Source organism: Lissotriton vulgaris, chromosome 7, assembly GCF_964263255.1.
Source record: "Lissotriton vulgaris chromosome 7, aLisVul1.2, whole genome shotgun sequence".
NCBI lineage: Eukaryota > Metazoa > Chordata > Amphibia > Caudata > Salamandridae > Lissotriton > Lissotriton vulgaris.
In genome coordinates, this window is record NC_141695.1 from 1,759,382,776 (window position 1) to 1,759,404,492 (window position 21,717).

The 21,717-nt window shown below is 51.3% G+C and overlaps 1 protein-coding gene across 2 annotated transcripts in view; it reads left to right on the top strand.

Moving 5' to 3' along the window:
• Nucleotides 1-21,717, top strand: part of LOC147706602 (poliovirus receptor-like) — a 785,245-nt gene that overhangs the window by 463,503 nt on the left and 300,025 nt on the right. The gene's annotated exons all lie outside the window — the stretch shown is intronic.

A 21,717-nucleotide genomic window follows, 5' to 3' on the forward strand; every position in this document is an offset into this window, starting at 1 on the left:
ACACCCGCCTTAAAATAAAGCATGAAGCGGGGTGGGCGCCGCTCGAGCATCACCAATGCGGGGTGGGCACCCACTCTTCTCACAATGCGGGGTGGGCTCCTGCCACTCAACCGCATAAAACGTGGGGTGGGCACCCATTCTACAACGCAGCACGGGGGAATCCCTACGACAGGGATTCCCTTTGAAACAGGGGCAGCTCGGTGCTACGAAACCCACATGCTCCTTTTCTTCAGGAATAAAAGCAGAGCGCTCCCAATGCACTATAGTCCTCAAAAGTCCTTAGAAGGGAAGTGGGGCAAAAGAGGGACCAGGCAGGCCAGCACACAGGGCCCTCCAGCAGGGAGGCAGTCCCTCTTGGGGTTCCTCCTGAGGCCCAGCCGCAACAAGCCCCCCCAAGCACAGGAACAACAACACATTTCATGGGGTCACATCCCCTATATTTATATTCCACATTCCTTTGTCTGCCATGGCACAGGGCTTGGGAGAAACAGCCAAAACTGGTTCAGTGGGGAATTGGAGCTCTCTGTTTACCAGGCTCCTCTTCTGCTTTGTCAGATGGGGGTTCGGTGATCAGACACACCACTGGGGCGGAGCCAGCATTGTACAGGGCAGGCACAATCCTATTCAGGGTCAGGGGACTACTCCTTCCACTACTCCAAATGCAGATGTCCTATTCAGCCTAGCGCTGACTCACCCTGCTGCTCCTGGAGCCACACACACTTTACCAGCCCCTATCACTCAAAAGAAAGACATGCAATTCACATCAGGCAGGCAGACACATAGCACACAGAAATGCCAACTTCTAAAAGTGGCATTTCTAAAATAGTTATAATAAATCTGCGCACACCATTGTGCAGCATTTATTATTACCATTCCAAATGTACTAAACTTGACCACGCTGCTCCTCTCAGATCAGGAATTACCACTGAAACACTTATTAGGAAATCCTCAATGCATTCCTATGGGAGGGCAGCCCCATAGTAGTGAGAAACCAAAATGGCTGCTTGTCACTAATAGGACATGTCACACACTTAAGGTACATGTCCTATCTTTTATCTACAATGCACCCTGCCCATAGGGCTAGCTAGGGCCTACCTTAGGGATGACTGATATGTACTAAAAGGGGGGGGTCACAGACATGGCACACACTTTAGATGACACGTCACAGTGGCACTGACACTGCGCACACAGGCCCTGCAATGGCCTGAGATAGGTTTAAAAAGCTACTATGGTGGGTGGCGCAATCAGCGCTGCAAGCTAACCTGTAGCATTTAATTTACCAGCCCTGGGTATAGGAGATACTACTTTACAAGGGACTGACAGGTAAATTAAATAGGCCAAACAGGTGTAGACCCACCTTACCATATGTAACACAGAGAGCACATGCAGTTTACACTGGACAGCAGTGCTAAAGTGCCCAGTGCCCAGAGTCCTAAAACCACCAACACCATGTCAGATGGTTGACGCTGCAAAAAGGGCCAAGTCCAACAGTGTGTGTGAGAGTGAAAGAGGCATAGAGAGAGAGAGAGAGAGAGAGAGAGAGAGAGAGAGAGAGAGAGAGAGAGAGAGAGAGAGAGAGAGAGAGAGAGAGAGAGAGAGAGAGAGAGAGAGAGAGAGAGAGAGAGAGAGAGAGAGAGAGAGAGAGAGAGAAAGAGAGAGTATAGTGATGGTTCAGACTGAGTAGGATGGGAGGACGCTCTTTTCGTGTTCTGGCGGTTGATCTATGGAATTCCCTTCCTGTACATATTCGTACCCTGAATAGCCTGACTCTTTTCAGACGCGCCATTAAAACCCACCTGTTCGCCTCTGCTAATTGATTCCTTTTCTTTTCAGCTCTGATCTGTTGTGTTGTGGTACTTGATCAGGCGCCAGGACGCCCCTTCGCTGGGGCAGCTGTGCGCCGAATAAAAGTTATTAACATAACATAACATAACATGAAGAGGAAGGCTACATGTGTGCAATGGCAATTGGCTTTGTCAATAGGTTTTAGCCATGATATATGGCATCCCCGATTCTGGACAGCATGGCTAAATAGGAGGAACACAGCCATGTCTCGGGCGATACCCAAAAACCTGGGACATGTATCGGGTCTAGAGATTCATCAGTCCATCAGTCCAACAAGTACCAACTTGCACCCACCTGGGTGATCCACTACTGAACTACAAGTACCAGAATCCCGAGGGGCGATCCGGAGGAGGGGCTAGCGGTGTGCGCTCCATTGCGGTGGTTTTTACTAGTTGGCTCCCTTGAGCTTTGAGCCGACGGGCTCCTGGATGCTGCCCTGCGTGCCGGTTCGGGCATTGAGGCCATTGACTGTTGTTTGGCGGCCTTCTCCTCCACCCCTAAACCATTTTCTCTACTGATGAGGGAAGTTATCCCGAAACCCGAGCCATGTCTCGGGCGATACCCAAAAACCCGGGACATGTATCGGGTCTAGAGATTCATCAGTCCAACAAGTACCGACTTGCACCCACCTGGGTGATCCACTACTGAACTACAAGTACCAGAATCCCGAGGGGCGATCCGGAGGAGGGGCTAGCGGTGTGCGCTCCATTGCGGTGGTTTTTACTAGTTGGCTCCCTTGAGCTTTGAGCCGACGGGCTCCTGGATGCTGCCCTGCGTGCCGGTTCGGGCATTGAGGCCATTGACTGTTGTTTGGCGGCCTTCTCCTCCACCCCTAAACCATTTTCTCTACTGATGAGGGAAGTTATCCCGAAACCCGAGCCATGTCTCGGGCGATACCCAAAAACCCGGGACATGTATCGGGTCTAGAGATTCATCAGTCCAACAAGTACCGACTTGCACCCACCTGGGTGATCCACTACTGAACTACAAGTACCAGAATCCCGAGGGGCGATCCGGAGGAGGGGCTAGCGGTGTGCGCTCCATTGCGGTGGTTTTTACTAGTTGGCTCCCTTGAGCTTTGAGCCGACGGGCTCCTGGATGCTGCCCTGCGTGCCGGTTCGGGCATCGAGGCCATTGACTGTTGTTTGGCGGCCTTCTCCTCCACCCCTAAACCATTTTCTCTACTGATGAGGGAAGTTATCCCGAAACCCGAGCCATGTCTCGGGCGATACCCAAAAACCCGGGACATGTATCGGGTCTAGAGATTCATCAGTCCAACAAGTACCGACTTGCACCCACCTGGGTGATCCACTACTGAACTACAAGTACCAGAATCCCGAGGGGCGATCCGGAGGAGGGGCTAGCGGTGTGCGCTCCATTGCGGTGGTTTTTACTAGTTGGCTCCCTTGAGCTTTGAGCCGACGGGCTCCTGGATGCTGCCCTGCGTGCCGGTTCGGGCATCGAGGCCATTGACTGTTGTTTGGCGGCCTTCTCCTCCACCCCTAAACCATTTTCTCTACTGATGAGGGAAGTTATCCCGAAACCCGAGCCATGTCTCGGGCGATACCCAAAAACCCGGGACATGTATCGGGTCTAGAGATTCATCAGTCCAACAAGTACCGACTTGCACCCACCTGGGTGATCCACTACTGAACTACAAGTACCAGAATCCCGAGGGGCGATCCGGAGGAGGGGCTAGCGGTGTGCGCTCCATTGCGGTGGTTTTTACTAGTTGGCTCCCTTGAGCTTTGAGCCGACGGGCTCCTGGATGCTGCCCTGCGTGCCGGTTCGGGCATCGAGGCCATTGACTGTTGTTTGGCGGCCTTCTCCTCCACCCCTAAACCATTTTCTCTACTGATGAGGGAAGTTATCCCGAAACCCGAGCCATGTCTCGGGCGATACCCAAAAACCCGGGACATGTATCGGGTCTAGAGATTCATCAGTCCAACAAGTACCGACTTGCACCCACCTGGGTGATCCACTACTGAACTACAAGTACCAGAATCCCGAGGGGCGATCCGGAGGAGGGGCTAGCGGTGTGCGCTCCATTGCGGTGGTTTTTGTCATCATGGAGGGACTCGGGAGAAGCGCACAGGTGTGAAGTCATCATGGATCGACTTGGGTGAAGCACACAGGTGTGAGGTCATCATGGATGGTTTCATGGAGGGACTCGGGAGAAGCACACAGGTGTGAGGTCATCGGAGGACTCGGGAGAAGCACACAGGTGTGAGGTCATCATGGAGGGACTCGGGAGAAGCACACAGGTGTGTAGAATACACACAGATCAATTCAGCAGGCTTACTAAACTGTTTCAGAAGGAAAAGAACCTGTGTGACAGATGAACGTCGGACTCTGCAGCTATGTGACCAGGATGCCGCCACGAGGCCTGCAGGTGACATAGACGCTCATCTCTTCCTGGGTGAGTTATCCTGTGCCCTCGCCGCCACCTCTTCCCGCCGCTTTTTTACCGCCGTTTCTGCCTTGCTTTCCCCTCCTGTGCCCCCTGCCTTCTGTGCCCCCACCGCCACCTTCTTTCCGCTTCTTTGCTGCAGTTTTTTCCCGCCGCTGTGTCCCTGTGGCCCCGCCCCCCTGACCCCATTGGCCACCCGCTCCCCCTCCCAGCTGCTCCTCCCTCCCTCTGACCTACATATGGAGGCCACGCAGCGACCGCGCAGCAGGCGCGCCAAAGGCACGCCAAAGGCAAGCCCGTCTGCGCCCGTCCGCGCCTGGACATCGCCCAGCGCCAGGACCCCTGGCCCTTGTCGACGCAGACCACACGACGAATCTACGACGCCGCCACCCTCAACGCACTAAACGCCGGCCGAACCCCCGCCTGCTACTGAGCCACCCCGAAACGCACCCACGGACCCTTCACCAGCCAAGCCTGCAAATTCACCTGCCTCCGGACCTGCACCGCATCCGACAAGCCGAGCACCAGCAGCAACCAACTCAAGTGCATCCTGCTCAACACCCGCTCCGTCCACAGACACGCCGTCGAACTCCGGAATCTGCTCGACATAACATCACCAGACGTCGCCTTCCTCACAGAAACCTGGATGAACGCCTCCTCAGCGCCTGACATCGCCATAGCCATCCCGGACGGATACAAGATCACCCGGAGGGACCGCGTCAACCAGACTGGAGGAGGCATCGACATCGTACACAAGAACACCATCCACATCACGACCAACCCCGACAACACCTTCACCGCCGCCGAACAGCTCCACTTCCAGATACACACCAACCCCAAGACCACCCTCAGAGGCACCCTCATCTACAGACCCCCGGGCCACGCACCCAATTCAGTGAAGACATCCCCGACTTCATCAGCCCGCACGCCCTCCCCTCCGTTGACTACATCCCCCTAGGGGACCTCAAATTCCACCTGGAGAACAACAAGGACAGCAACACCACCACCCTGCTGGACAACCTCGCTAACCTCGGACTCAAGCAACTGGTGAACACCCCCACCCACTACGCCGGCCACACGCTTGACCCCGTCTTCTCCTCCAGCAAACACATCTCCTTCGGCCACTCCACCGGACTCCATTGGACTGACTAATGCTGCATCCACTTCAGCTTCAGAAGAACCACGACCCACCACCACCCGCAACAGATTCCTCGCAGGAGCTGGAGCAAGATCACTGCTGACCAGCTCGCCACCTCCCTCCTCCAGAACCCTCCCACCAGCACAACAGACCCCAACGAAGCAGCAAACAACCTCACACAGTGGCTCACCAACTGCGCAGATGTCCTCGCACCACTGAAGAACCCTCCCAAACAGACCCGGCAGCAAGAAATCCCCCTGGTTCACCGACGAACTCAAGATCTCCAAGAAGAACTGCCGCACCCTCGAGAAAGCCTGGGGCCACAACCAGACCACAGACAACATGACGGCCCTCAAGCACGCCACCCGCAAACACCACCAGCTGATCCGCACCACCAAGAAGACAGCATTCAAAGAACGGCTGGACAATAACCCCCACAACAGCAAGGAACTCTTCAGCATCGTCAAAGAGTCCTCCAACCCCAGCGCCGGAAACAACTACATCACTCCCTCACAAGACTTCTGCGACTCACTCGCCTCGTTCTTCCACCGTAAGATCGCCGATATACACAACAGCTTTGGCGCACCAACCACGCACCCAACCACCGAACCAACGCCCCCCACCACCACCATCTGTGCCTGGACCCCGGTCAGCACCGAAGACACCACCAACACGATGAACACCATCCACTCCGGATCACCAACCGACCCCTGCCCCCACCACATCTTCAACAAGGCCGACTCCATCATTGCACCCCAACTCCGGGACATCATCAACACCTCCTTCAACACCGCCACCTTCCTGGAGATCTGGAAGCACGCCGAGCTCAGCGCCCTCCTGAAGAAACCAACAGCGGACCCCACCGACCTCAAGAACTACTGCCCCATCTCGCTCCTCCCTTTTCCTGCCAAAGTCATCGAGAAGACCGTCAACAGACAGCTTGCCGCCTTCCTCGAGATGAACGGATCCCTCGACCCCTCGCAGTCCGGTTTCCGAGCCAACCACAGCACCGAGACCGCCCTCATCGCAGCCACTGACAACATCAGATCCCTGCTCGACAACGGGGAAACAGCGGCCCTCATCCTCCTGGAACTCTCTGCAGCTTTCGACACTGTCTGCCACCGCACCCTAGTACAGCGCCTCAACAACATCGGAATCCAAGAGAAGGCACTGGAGTGGATCATCTCGTTCCTCGCCGGAAGAACCCAGAGAGTCCCCCTTCCCCCGCTCTGATCCGAGACCACCGAAATCATCTGCGGCGTACCTCAAGGATCATCACTCCGCCCAACCCTCTTCAACGTCTACATGAGCCCTCTCGCAGCCATCGCACGCAAACACAACCTCAACATCATCGCCGACGACACCCAGCTGATCCTCTCCCTCACCAACGACCCCGCCACCGCCAGAACCAGCCTACAAGAAGGGATGAAAGACGTTGCCGAATGGATGAAGAACAGCCGCCTGAAACTGAACTCAGACAAGACGGAAATCCTCATCCTGGGATCATCGCCCTATGCCTGGGACGACTCCTGGTGGCCCCCTGCCCTGGGCACCACTCCCAAACCAACGGACCATGCACGCAACCTGGCGTTCATCCTGGACTCCTACTCTCGATAACCAGACAAGTCAACGCCGTCTCATCATCATGCTTCAACACCCTGCGCATGCTCCGCAAATTCTTCCGTTGGATCCCCACCGAAACCAGGAAGACGATCACCCAGGCACTCGTCACCAGCCGGGTGGACTACGGAAACGCCCTCTACGCCGGAACCACAGCCAAACTTCAGAAAAGACTCCAGCGCATCCAGAACGCCTCCGCGCGACTCGTCCTCGACATCCCCCGACGCAGCCACATCTCTGGCCACCTGAGAGACCTGCACTGGCTCCCCGTCAACAAGAGGATCACGTTCAGACTCCTCACCCACGCACACAAGGCCCTCCACGACCTGGGCCCCAAGTACCTCAACAACCGCCTGACCTTCTACACGCCCACCCGCCAGCTACGATCGTCCAGCCTCACCCTCGCCGCCGTACCACGCATCCGCAAATCCACTGTCGGGGGAAGATCCTTCTCCTACCTGGCAGCCAAGACATGGAACTCCCTCCCGATCCACCTCCAGCTGACCCAGGATCAACTCTCCTTCAGGAAGCTCCTCAAGACTTGGCTCTTCGAGCAGTAACGGACCCCTCCCCCCCAGTGCCTTGAGACCCTCCCGGGTGAGTAGCGCGCTATACAAATGCCCATGATTGTTTGATGATTGATCCTGCTCGCTTATCTTGTTAACAAGGGGCTTCCATACAAGCTTGTGTGAAGGGCAGGGAAAAGGGTAATGGCCTGGGCAACTTCTTGACCCTTTTGTGTTGGCCCCCAATGCTCGCAGTCCACTCACCTACCAAGAGACTTCCTTCAAACTCTGATGGCCCCTGAACCAAGAAAAACATACAATTATGGTCCGGTCAGCAGCGAAGCAAGTTTTCTTCGCACCCAGAAGAGTTAGCAGTGTATGCTTTTGAAAACAGAAAGAGACATGAAAACCCACACAAAAAAATCCATTTAATTCACATAGCTGTATAAAGCTCACACGGTGTGCTGAAGCCCACTCGTTGATAGGTACAACACTGCACTGGAGGGCGGGGGGGGGGGTGCCTAAAGCTTAATGTTGCCATTTATATTTTTTTCATGTTTTTTGTAGTTTTCGGCTCAGGGATATTGGAGGGCTTTACATTCACTGCGTTTGCTTAATGTTTCCTGGATCAGATGGATCATACCGCTGCTGCTGCTGCTGCTGCTGCTGACCGTCCTGTCCCAGTTCAGTGTGTAGCAGAGACGTGTCACTTCCTAATGGATGGAACGCAAGATGATAAAGGAGTGGACTGATGTATATGTGGAGTTTGCGTGTATGTGCAAACCACACTTAGAACAGACACAGTATAGTCAGAGACAGTCGTTTGATCCCTCAAATCCAGAACACTTATGTGACGCTCTAGTGTTTCGCGGGTCTCGGCTGAGACCCGGAAGCACCCCCATACATTGTAGCACCTTCTGGCCAGGCGTGGCCAGAAGGCTATAAATAAAGGGACGGAGGTTGCTCGTGGCTTCCGGTCCAGAATACTATTCTACGTGTGTGGTGTCATTATTGATATGTGTGTAGGCCCCTCATTGTAGTACACCCTTACTCCCCTACACTGGCGACGAGAGTGGGGACGTTCCTCGGAGAAACCTGAAGGGAGAGTGAGGATGCCTTACCGGCGCCGTTTTGCAGCGTGGCCGCCGGTCTGCACGTGGGCCGAGAGTGTGATAGAGCTGTCGTCTGAAGAAGCCGCTGAGCCAGCGATTCCGGTAAGCAGCATGAGAAGGGCTGCGTGAGGGACCGGCAAGCAGGGCCCCAGGACAGAGGAAGACGCGGCGAAGAGCGGGCCGAGCAGAGCAAAGGCCAGGCTGGAAAGCCGCGTGGTACGCGCATGCGCGCGAGGCTAGCCCCAGCGTCGGAGACGCGTGAAGAGGCCTCCCCGCAGCGCTGAAGCAGCGGCTCCAGCGAAGAAGCAGAGAGGTGCCCGAGACAGTGTGAAGAGAGAGGGCAGATAAACAAGCATTGGCTCAGGCAAATGAAAGTACTATGATGACACCACAGTGAACAAGGCAGTGAAAGTAAACAAGCATTGGCACATACAATAAGAAGTACCAAGTTGGATCCACAGTGAACGAGGCAGTGGGGAGGAGATAGTGTGCCAGAACGCAAAGTGAGATGAACAACAAGCAGTAGTGTTGGCAAGTGAGGTGCGGAAGAAGGTCCCAACTGACGACAGCAGCAATGTCAGTTGTCCCAGGCAATACAGCGCCAGAGGGGACGCAGCAGGCAGCAGCCCCAGCGCAGGTGGCAGGGCTGGCAGGGCAGCAGGCAGTGGGGCCAATAGTCCAGCAGTCACCACACTCACAAATTAAACCGATACCGCCGTTTAGTGCACTGATTGACCCAGGAATGGCGGCACCAAGATGGACTGTGTGGCTGAGCCGATTGAACAACTATTTCACGGCAACAAGAGAAAAAGACAATGAAGTGAAAAGATCCCTGCTTTTGCACTTTGGTGGGGATGAGCTATACAAATTATTCACACACTTGCCGAACACTGGAGTAGCAACGGACTATGATGCTGCAGTGCAAGCGCTAAATGCACACTTTGACCCACAATTGAATACCCATTATGAGCGTTTCAAATTCAGGCAATCGAGGCAGCGGGAAGGAGAAACGATGGACGCCTTCCATGCGCGGCTGAGGGAGCTAATAAGCACATGTCCAGATGATGACAAAACAAAAGAAGTAACGGCACAGTTGATTCAAGGCTGCAAGAATAAACATCTCAGGACACTGATACTGAGACAACCCCGAATAACACTGGATGAAATATTGATGTTGGCCAGGTCACACGAGCTGTCCGATGCGCGAGCCACAGCGATGGAGGCTGCCATAAACCCAACAGCGAGCACTGAGGTCACAATAAAAACGGAAAGGGTAGATGCAGTGCGGAACAGTGGCCGAGGAGGACGAGGAAGATGGCCGACTAGAACGCCGCGCTGCACGCCATGTGGCTTCTGTGGATATGAAGAACACAACCAATAAGGCGTGCGCCAAGTGCGGAGGACTAAACCATTTTGCCAGTGTCTGCAGGAGTTGTGCAAGAGGAAGTTTTCGGGGACAAGGAACCGCAGGCAGAAAGACACCAACCAAAGCAGTCAGACAACTTGCCTTAGAGGAGGTACACCACTCGAAAGGAACCAGAACACACTCCTGCTATCCGCAGCGGTTAGATGATTCGTCGACCGAGGATGAAGAAGAGTGCTACTACGTCTCGTTCGTGAGTGAACTCAAGAGAAGGAGGAGACCGCAACCGAAGTGTCGGATCCAAATTGACGGATCGACAGTCACTGGAGTCATAGACACAGGAGCCACGATTAATGTGATGGGCATTCAGCACTATAAGGCGCTAAAACCGAGACCACAACTGGTGCCGTTGAAAGCTCGTATCCTAACATACGGCAGCAAGACACCGCTACCGGTGCGATGGAAAATGACTGTACGAGTCAGAGCAGAGGATCAGGAACTGACGACCACTTTTCACGTGATTGACAAAGAGGCAGACTTGCTGGTGGGAAGTCACACAGCGGAGGATCTCAAGTTAATTGCTTTTGCTAATGCAGTCAAAGCACTGCACACGGAGGAAATCCTTCAAATGTTTCCGTTGTTGTTTCAAGGTCTGGGAACCATTAAAAGACCACCAGTCAAACTACACATTGACAAGGCCATACAACCTATAGCATTGAGGCATCGGAGAATCCCGTTCCATCTCCGATCGACAGTTGAGCAGGAGCTGAGGAAGTTGGAGGAGCAAGGAGTAATAGAGAAGGTAACGGGGCCGACGCCATGGGTGTCACCAATGGTGATTGCCGAGAAACCCCGACAGCCAGGCCAAATACGAATATGCATTGACATGCGGATGCCCAATAAAGCGATCAAAAGGGAGAGACATCTCACGCCCACAGTAGATGATATATTAACGGACCTGAATGGAGCCCAATGGTTCTCCAAACTAGATCTGAATGCGGGCTACCATCAGTTGAAGCTGGCTGAGGAGAGTCGCTACATCACGACGTTTTCAACACACTTGGGCCTAAGAAGGTACAAGAGATTACATTTTGGTATCACCTCAGCTGCAGAAATTTTTCAGAACGCTATCAAGGAGATATTGTCAGGGCTGCCTGGAGTACTAAATGTCAGTGATTACATACTCATCCGTGCAAAGACCAATGAAGAACACCATCGGAGATTGAAAGCCACGCTTCGGAGATTGGTGGAATTTGGAGTCACATTACACAAAGAGAAGTGCCAATTCTTTAAGCAATCCATAGAGTTTTTCGGCTACGTCTTTGACTCGGAGGGAGTCAGGGTAGACCCCCGGAAGTCGTCTGCCATAAAGTGTGCTCCAGCCCCAACAACAGCATCGGAAGTGAGAAGTTTCATGGGCATGGCGCAGTACTGTGCCCGTTTCATACCGCAGCTAGCCACCATAGCGGAACCGCTGAGGAATCTGACGAAAAAGGAGAATCCCTGGCAATGGTCCAAGATGGAAGCCAAGGCCTTCGACAAGGTGAAAACAGCGCTACTGGACAGCACAATGATGGCGTATTTCGACACAGCTAGACAGACGGAGATACTGGTGGATGCCAGCCCGGTAGGCTTGGGCGCGCTCCTAACGCAGGAGGCAGAACCAGGAGTGTGGGTTCCCCTAGCGTTTGCAAGCAAGGCCCTTACGGCAATGGAGGCCAGATATTCACAAATTGAGAGAGAGGCGTTGGCGGTGAAATGGGCCTGCAACCATTTCCAACTGTATATAACAGGTCATCCATTTCGCATGGTCACAGATCATCAACCGCTAATATCGTTGTTTAAAGGAACAGTTCCGCAACCCCCGCCCCGGATTGAGAGATGGGCCATACAGATCCAACACTATCAAATGGACCTAGTCTACAGACCGGAGGCAAAGAACCCAGCAGACTTCCTGTCAAGGCATCCCCCAGTCGACGCAAGCGTAGCAACAGATCAAGAAATGCTGACTGAAGACTTTGTGGAGATGGTTTCTCAACTGTCGTGCCCCCAAGCGCTAGCGGCCGACGTCATCGTGGCCCAGTATGACAATGATGCAGTAGTGACAAGAGTCAAGGGAGCGATAGAATCTGGGTCATGGGAGAACTTTTTGCGCAATGTCAGTGGCTGGAATGAGGCAGACCGCACACGTTTGTCACAGTTTTGGAAGGTGCACAACGAGTTCAGCAGAGCAAACAATTGGCTCATACTTCGAGGATCACGAGTAGTAATCCCCATCACTCTACAGAACCAGGCGACCTTGTTAGCCCATGAAGGTCATCAGGGAACGCGAAGGATGAAGGCCCGAATGAGGGAGAAAGTGTGGTTTCCCAACATGGATGAGAAAGTCGATAATGTTGTACGAAAATGCCGAGCATGCCAGCTCACCAGTCTACCGGATACACCTGCGCCCGTCATCACTGAGGACCCATCTCCAGTACCATGGACATGGCTCAGTTTGGATTTTGGCAGTTTTCCTGACAGGAGAGTGACAATTGTGTTGATAGACAGTTATACCAAATACCCCGTGGTCGAGGTGGCGTCATCCACCAGTTTCGCAAATGTGCAGCCGATACTCAGCAAGATTTTTGCAATGTTTGGAATTCCTCAAGTGATCAAAACAGACAATGGGCCGCCATTTCAAGGTAGCGAATTCAAAGATTTCCTGCAAAACATAGGGGTAAAACACCATCGAGTGACGCCTCAGGGGCCTCAGGCTAACGGCGAAGCGGAAAGATTTATGAGGACTGTCAACAAGACCTTGAGGATAGCCATGGCCGAGGGGACGGACCCGGAAAAAGCACTCCAACACTTCCTGAGGGAGTACAGGAGCACTCCACACAGCACCACGCAAAGAAGACCGTGGTTGCTAATATTCCCCGGGCCACGACGGGACCTACTGCCGATGGTTGACGATTGGGTGCCCGAACCGTATGTGCCAGCGGCCACCCAAGAGCGAAGGAGGAAGACCAACGAAAGGGCGAGCCGATAGAGGCGAGCACGAGAAAGAGAACTAGTCCCCGGAGATGCTGTGTTGATACGAACACGTAGACCTGGAGGAAAATTCCGTACCCCATACGAAGCAGAGCCATGGGCGATCAAAACGACGAAAGGCACTGCTGTGACTGCACAGAGAAATGGGGAAGAGGTGACCAGGAATGTATCGTGGTTCAAACGCATCCCTTCGGTGCCTGAAACCCCGGTGGCTGATGACAGGTCTACCCCTGAAGTCGCTAGCCCGTCGGAGGATGCCGGTGACCCCAGTGCAGATGGTGGAGCTGCCATCACCCCGCAATCTCCGGTGAGGAGAGTACCTGAGCCCCCAACAACCCGAGGTCAAAGTCACCACAACCTCCTGCCAAATCCCAGGCCGAGTCAGAGACTGGCCAATTTTGCATGTTGACTGTGGCAAAGGTTCAGGACAAAATACCAAGTTGGGAAGGGATGTGACGCTCTAGTGTTTCGCGGGTCTCGGCTGAGACCCGGAAGCACCCCCATACATTGTAGCACCTTCTGGCCAGGCCAACCTTAACATTTGTCAAAAAACAAATTTTCCTCACATTTCTGTGGTGGAAAGTTCTGGACTGTGTGTGGATCCACAAAATTCCACCCACCCCGCATTCCCCAAAGTCTTCCGAGAAACATGGTACCTCACGTGTGTTGGTGGATCAAGTACCTGCGACAGGCAAGGGCCCAAAACCTATTGAGGTGACATCAAAATCACCTATCACAAAACAACCTGGTTTTCAAAGGGGGTCCCATGAGTTTTTGGCCCCGATCTCGGCTGCCATCAAGGGAAACCTACCAAACCTACACATTTCTGAAAACTAGACACCCGGGGGAGTCCAGCAAGGTATGGCAAATATTTCCCTACCCAGAATCCCATGCACACCTCAAATCTTGCTGAAAAAATCACTTTTTTCACATTTCTGTGTGGGAAACCTCTGGAATCTGCATGGATCCACAAATGTCCTTCTACACAGCATTGCCCATATTTGCCAGCCCCATCCCTATTAATAATGTATATAAAAATCCCTGGCATCTAGTGGGCTTCCCCCCTCCCCCCCGGGGGCACCGATTGGGGGCTCCTGCCCCCAAATGCCACCCGGGGGGCAGAAAGACTAAATATGCCAACCTAATTTGGGGAAGCAAAGGCCCTCCCCCCTCCCTGGTAACTATTGGGTGGATCCCTGCTTGGGGTGGGTGAGGTATACCATTGGAAAGAGGAGATTCTCCCCTTTCCATCAATATCTCTCCCCTCTTTCTACATACTCAGGGGGCTGAGATAGCCCCCTCAGCACGTAGAAAGGGAATCTGAAATGAGCCTCTTGGCATGCGCACTGATTGTCATTTCAGGGAAACCTGGTGGGGCCTCAGGAGCTGGGGGAAGCTGTTCCCCATCTCCCCAAGATCTTGGGGTGTAAAGGGAATTCCTCTGGTGCACGCACCAGGGGGATTCCCTTGGTCATGGCATTGGACGCACGGGAGCCATCCGACCCACAGGACCACTTGTGCGTCAGGCAGCTCCAGAGCGTCCGACGCACCGAAAGGGTTAAAGATGACTGTCATCATGGTGTGTGGAGAGAGAAGAGCAAAAAAGAGGATTCATCATATGAAGGATGAGAGGCTTGATGAGATCCAGCCGGATCTGTTGGCTCAGTGGACTAATGTTTCCACTACAGTGTTTGCCCTCATGGTCACAGGTTCAAATCCCGGCAGGTCCTCTCAGCCTATCATCCATCTGAGGTCGACAAAGTGAGTACCAGTGAGTTGGGTAACAATAAACATCTGTTATTCAGCACCAAGATACCTATGGGTGAACGTGCACTCTACAAATACACATGTTATGTTATGTTATGTGATTCATATCTAGGGTTACGATTTACTGCATCGGGCATTGGGAAAGTCCAATAAATATCTCTGAAGTAAAATAGTGTGAGCAATAAAATCCATCTTTAGCTTCGCAAATAAACTAGGCCATAAACTGATTAAGGAGATACTCATGCTGTATAAAAGTAAATGCCTCCCAAGTGCTGCATATGGCGCCAGATTGTGGGGTTGTCCAACTGCGCCCGGCTGCAAACTTTGGAGAACTTGTTCTTGGCTCGACTTTTGGCTGGGCCAAAAATGAGTTCAATATATATAACCCATAAGGAAGTTGCAGCCCACTTTCTAGAAGATGACCTTAAGGCTAGCCCTGTGCTCCTGTGGTTTAATATATGGAGTAAAGTTGGGACTGAGTTTACAAAGGCTATAATATTAGACTGCCTAATGCTAGATGCTTGGAGGAAAAAGGAATGGCTGTCCTATGTAGACAGAAACCTAAGAAAAGTGGGAAATGTTACAATACTCCATAATTAATGTTACAATTATACTCAGAGTACTGAAAGATTTAGAAAGAGAGAACCGAGAGTGTAACAATTCCACAATATGTAGATATTTGTCGGGTCACGTGTCTGCAGGTGTACAAATTACCTGTTAATAGTAAAGAATACCTAACATTGGTTCTACCTCACCAGATTATGCTTAAGAACATTGCACTTAAGGGTTGCCTTCCCTAAAATCGGGGCACAGATTGATACTATATCTTGGTGCCCATGTGATGGTAGAAACACCAAAAGCAGAATGCACTTTATTTTATTTTGTAGTTTTTATAAGGATTTTAGAAAACAATTTTTGGTGCCGATTTTTTTAAACTGGCCATTAAATGTATTATTAGGATGCTTTTAACTCTTTATGTGCTTTGGAAAATAGGGTTACTTATGTGTTATAACATTTATTATATCCGCTTTGGGAGGAAGTACAAATCTCTCATATCTGGAAGCCATAGCCTATGCAGTCGCTCTATAGCCGCATCTTTATGAACTGCTTCTCTACAATGATGTCATTTTATTCTGTTAGAGTGATGGGACGTCCAGATGATCATAATTGCTAACATGGCCGAATTTCTATGTAGGTCATTGTCTGCTTTTAAGAACGTTTTGCGAATCCCAAATTGCAAAATTTTGAGATTTGCATCTTGAGATTCGCAAATCGAGATGTATTTTAAAAATCGCTAATCATTAGCGATTACCTAAAAATCGCAATAGGGGGCATATGTATGAACATACCAATTTGTGAATCCCAAATTGCAATATTTTGTGATTTGCAGTTTGAGATTCGCAAATCGGGTGTATTTAAAAAATCACTAATGATTAGCGATTACCTAAAAATCACAATAAATTCTCAGAACCATGATTTGCGATTCCTTAATTGCAAAATTTGCAAATTAAGAAATCGCAAAAGCGGGAATCTGCAATACAGGTGCAGCCTGATGACATCACAACCAGGAAGTGGGAGTGATTTGCTGCACCTGATTGCCTGAGCCACAGTCAGAGGCTGTTTGGAGAGTGTGAGGAGTCAGCACATCAGAGAAACAACCCCAATGGAGTCCCAGAAGCCACATGAGGGCAAGGAGGGTGAAAAAAGAAAGAGAAAACACAAATTCTCTGACAAGGAGCAGGAGGTGCTCATAGAGGAGATGGTGTGCAGCCATGACCTCCTCTTTGGGAAAAAGGCACTGCGAGTCCCTGAATCAAGGAAAATAAAGATTTGGCTGGACATTCAAGAAAAAGTTAATGCTGTGGAGTGTCTCATCGCACTGTGGAAGAACTGCAAATGAGGTGGTATGATATGTGGCAAAGGTCGAAGGAGAGGGTGGCAGCCAGACTGAAGGAGTCGAACAAGACCGGGGGAGGATCATCCACAGCAGCAGAGCCAACACCCCATGAGGAGCTGGTGAAGTCAACCCTCCTGCCTGAGAGCGTCAGTGGTGCGGCTGACATTGACAGCTCCTACCATGCATCCAGTAGCCAAGGGAGGATGCATGCCAAATATATCTGCACAGATACCCATCACATGCACTTTCAGGAATGCGCAAAATAGAAACAAGACATGTCACTCCGGTCCACTTCTTACAGCACACCCAGCAATGCATCATGGGAGTCGTAGTAAGATGTATGATAGTGTGTCCATGACACACAGGAAATCAAATGCAACATGTGGTTCAGTGATAAGGGAATAAGACAGTGTCAAAAGTTAGCCAAGACAAATTGTAGAAATTGTATTGAGTGCCAAATGAAGACAATGACACAAACTCATGCATTCCCCTTTACATCTACAGCACAATTTATTTATTTATTTTATTTATTATTACATTTATTAAGCGCACAGCTACCCGGAGGTTTCCCGGCGCTAGAGCAAACTGAACGGTGAAAAGAGGAAGGGACATTAGTTGTTAAAAAGCCATGTTTTTATTCCTTTACGGAATTTCAGAAAGCATGATTCCGTGCGCAAGGGTTGAGGAAGAGAATTCCATAAGGATGGGGCCAGCAGGGCAAACGAGCGGCCACCCATTTTGGCTCTGTTGATGCGTGGAATTTTAAATTTGTTTTGTGACGAGGACCTGAGTGTACGGGGGGGAACATATTGCTGGACTAGAGCAGCAAGATAGCGCGGGGCTCTATCAGTCATGATTTTATGCATGTAGCAGAGTGCTTTAAAGTGCACTCTGCTTTCAATGCGCAACCAGTGCAGGTTACGCCTGTGATGAGTGACCGATGATCTTGCGGGAAGGTGACAAATCAGACGAACTGCCATATTTTGAACCACTTGGTATTTTCTGGTTACCTCTTTGGCAGCACCTAAGAGCAGGATGTTCCCATAGTCCAGGCGTGAGATGACAAGGGCCTGGACAACGGTCCTCAAAGTGTCTGTAGGCAGCATCCAAGTGATCTTTCTCAGCCACCTGATGATGGTAGTGCAAGTGGCCGCAACTTTCACAACATGGCACTTGATGACAGTGCAGAGGGAGATGACTTTTCAAATCCTGAGGACCAGGCTGATGATGGGGACTCAAGTGCAGAGACAGAGCACACAAAAATCATGCGCAGGAAGCGCACACATGTGCCCCCACTGCCTTCATTGGAGGATGACATAGCGGTCACAGGGGAGGAGAGTGAGCAAAGAGAGGCAAGGCAGGGTGTGTCACACATGCGCATGCAGGAAACCCCATGAGGGAGTGTACCAGCAATGGAAACACGCAGGCCAAGACCCAGGAGCAGCACTGCCACCGATGAGGAGCACAAAGTCTTTGCAGGTCTTGAAAACAGCATGCTGCAGGTACAGCGCCTGCTACAGAAATCATTGCGCTCCATTATTGGGCAGCTCAGCACACTCAAAAGGAATCAGCGCTACATGGGGGAGTGCATCATGGCCATGGCAGGTGCCATACGTGACCTCTGTGACACTCTGAAGCAAAACCAAGATGCCAGGAACAGGGCTGCCCAATGTGCCAACGCACGGCTGCATAACTACACAAAGGCTGTGAACCGCCTGTGCACCACCACCAGCAAATTGACCCGTTGCAGCATTACCATGCAGTTGGAAATGTCACACTGCTGCCAGGCAAGCAAGAGGCCTGGAACAGGTCACCAGTGCAGTCGAGCAAATGCAGATGGCTAACTCAGGTGGCACTGCACTCATGGTCTCTGAGGAGAGTGAGGAGACATCAAGAAGGAGTAGCAACACACCAACATTGCCAGAAGTAAGAAGGTGCAGTGGCAGACAGGGTGCAGTACCTAGGTACCCAACGGAGGGCACTCAGCCTGGAGACCGACCAGCACCAATCCGTCACCGGAGGAGGTGAACTGTACAGTGAAACATTTGCGTCAATGGGTGATGCAACCCAGCAATACAGCAACAGTGAATGTGTTTGAAGTGTGAATAAACACAGCACAGATTTCAATCATTATTTTGCCTCATGTCATCATTACTCACCTAAAAGTAGTTTTGTGTGATTTCAGTCCGTCTGTGACGTCCGACAGCTGCCCCAACTCCTGATGCTGGTCTGCCAGGGGGAGCAGGGCAATCGTCATCCGATGTGTCTCTATCGTTCACATCAATTGTGGTGCCTTTCCTCATAGCCATGTTATGGAGCATTGCACAGCTTGCCATGATTTTACAGCATGTCTCAGGGCTGTATTCAGTGCCCCTCCGCTTTTATGCATGCACCGGCTCTTTAGGATTCCAAACGTACGCTCTATGACGCAGCGCGTAGATCTGTGTGCCCTGTTGTATCTCCTCTCCGTTGCATTGGCTGGATCGAGGTACGGGGTCAGGATGAAGTCCCGCTCTGCATAGGCACTGTCACCTGCAGGGATAGACACAATAGGTGAGTCAATGCCCCCCCCCCCTCCCCTCAGGAGTTGCAGTGGATTGATGGATGTGTGCCATGCATTTACCGAGCAGGTATCCCTCTCCAAACTCTCAGCACTAAGACGTCTGTGTATCCCACTATGCCTAAAGATGAAAGAGTCGTGTGTACTGCCAGGGTATTTAGATACAATGTCATTGATAATATACTTAGCATTGCACACAATTTGTATATTCAGGGAATGGGAGCATTTACGGTTTCTGTAGACATATTCAGTTGCTGATGGGGGTGTGAGGGCCACATGGGTCCCATCAATGCATCCAATGACGTGGGGGAAAGATGCAATCTGGTAGAAGTCACGTTTTGTTTGCTGTAATGCCTGCTGGGTGCTGGGGAAGTATATGTGATGTGGCAGCCTATGTAGCATTGCATCTAGAAAGGCATGGAAAAAGCACAACAGGGCACTCTGTGACACCCCGCCCACCTCTGAAATGACCCCTTGAAAACTCCCTGAGGCCAGGAGGTGCAGGGAACACAGGACCTGCACATGGGTGGGAATTGTTTGGGTCCTGCATGTTGGGTGTTCCAAATAGAGGTTCAGCTCCTCAATCAGGTCCAAGATGGTCTGTGGGTGCAGCCTGTACTTGTCATGAATCTCCTCTTCAGTCTGCTGGAACAGAGTGATGCGCAGCCTGAAGATACGTTCCTGTCTCATTCTCCTCTGTGCAAGAGCCCGATTATGCAGCCTCCTGGCTAACACGAATAGTGCTGCCATTGTGGAAGGATCTGTTGCATTGTGGGCTGCTTTAAGTGCCTTGCACCTGGTTACCACCTGCATAGACTTGGTGTTAATTGCAATTTCTTAATTTGCGAATTTGACAATTTCGCAAATTGCGAATTTTTCATACATGTCCTTGAGATTTCTTCGATTTCGATTTCTTTTTTGCGATTTTCGCAAACTGAAAAAATCGCTATTTATGAATTCGCAAGGATATTTGCAGATTTTTAGTTTTGCAGTATAAGAAATGGCTATTTTTTCGATTTCTTAGTTTGCACTGGGAATGTGTCTCATGCATCTCAAATAGCGAATTTTTATACGTAAACGCTGTTTTTTGCGATTTGCAGCGTTTGCGACTAAACATGTGTTTCATATATGCCCCTGGATATCATTTGCTGCTATGTTACGGGTTTTTGTCTCTGGGAATGAGATTCCATGCAAGAATTAGGTATTATATTTTAACTTAGTAGATAACTATAATGCCTGTATTATGTACTTGTATGGTCTATATCTATAAATTGAATAAAGAAATGTTACAAATACCAGCTATACAAAAATGTGCGTTTGGTTCAATGGACTATATGTATAATTATCAAGGTTTCCACATGTTAAAAAAGTGGATATTTTAAAATGTTTAAGAGATGTTAACATTTTCAAGGCTTGGCTCGTGCACAGACTTAAGAGCCAAATCAGATCTCTGGCTCGGCCCTGACTCGGCTCGTGCACAGGCTCTGAGAGCCACGACAGTGACCCTGTGCTCGGCTCTGGCTTGGCTCGTGCATGGGCTCTAAGAGCCTCAGCAGTGCCCCTGGGCTCGCCTCTGGCTTGGCTCGTGCACAGGCTCTGAGAGCCAAGGCAGTGACCCTGTGATGGGCTCTGGCTCGGCTCGGCTCTGGCTCGGCCCGCGGTGTTACTGTGTTGGCTCGCCCCACCTCTAGTCATGTCTGCTCGTTAGAGGTGGCTTATGTCATGGGCTGGTTACACTTTTGCCTTTTTATTTGTTTATGTAAATGGCGCTTCTTGTGCTCACAACAGCCTGTTCCTATTTGGCTTTGTCGTCGGAGTCACCCTCCTCCTTGTGCAAAGAAAGCTTCTTAAACCAGAAGACGCTGACTTCCGGGAGGGGGGGGTGGAAAAGAGGAACCTTCCAGCAAAGCTGAAGGTCTGAACACACTTCACTGGTTCTTTTCATTCACCCAAATATTCTGTACCTATTGTTTTCATAGAATTGCGGGCAGATTTAAAATAACTGGCGCATCCCTGCATATCAGCCGGGATGCGCCAGTTATTGCGTGCCACGGCTCCACCACCATGGATGCTCTGCATTTACAATGCGACGCACCATGGGGCAAAAACGGCATAGATGCGTGACGCATCCGTGCCGTAAAGGCGGCGCATTGCTGGAGTTGCGTCGTGAGCGCAACGCAGCTCCAGCAATGCTCTAGGGGGGCCCTATTCTCACAATGCTGCGTCAATCCTAGCGCCTGCTTCAAGCAGCCGCAGAGTTTTGACGCAGCATTGGCCTAAAAGTGACTGAGTAAAATCTTGTAGATTTCACTCAGCCACTTTTAGGAGGCGTTCCTGCGCCGCAGCGCCTCCCCCAGCCTCCCCCCCCCCCCTTCGATGGAACGCCTCATTCTGGCGCAGGGCTTTACAACGTGACGCATCTGGGAAATGCGTCACGTTGTAAATACCTCGCAGCATGGCGCATCC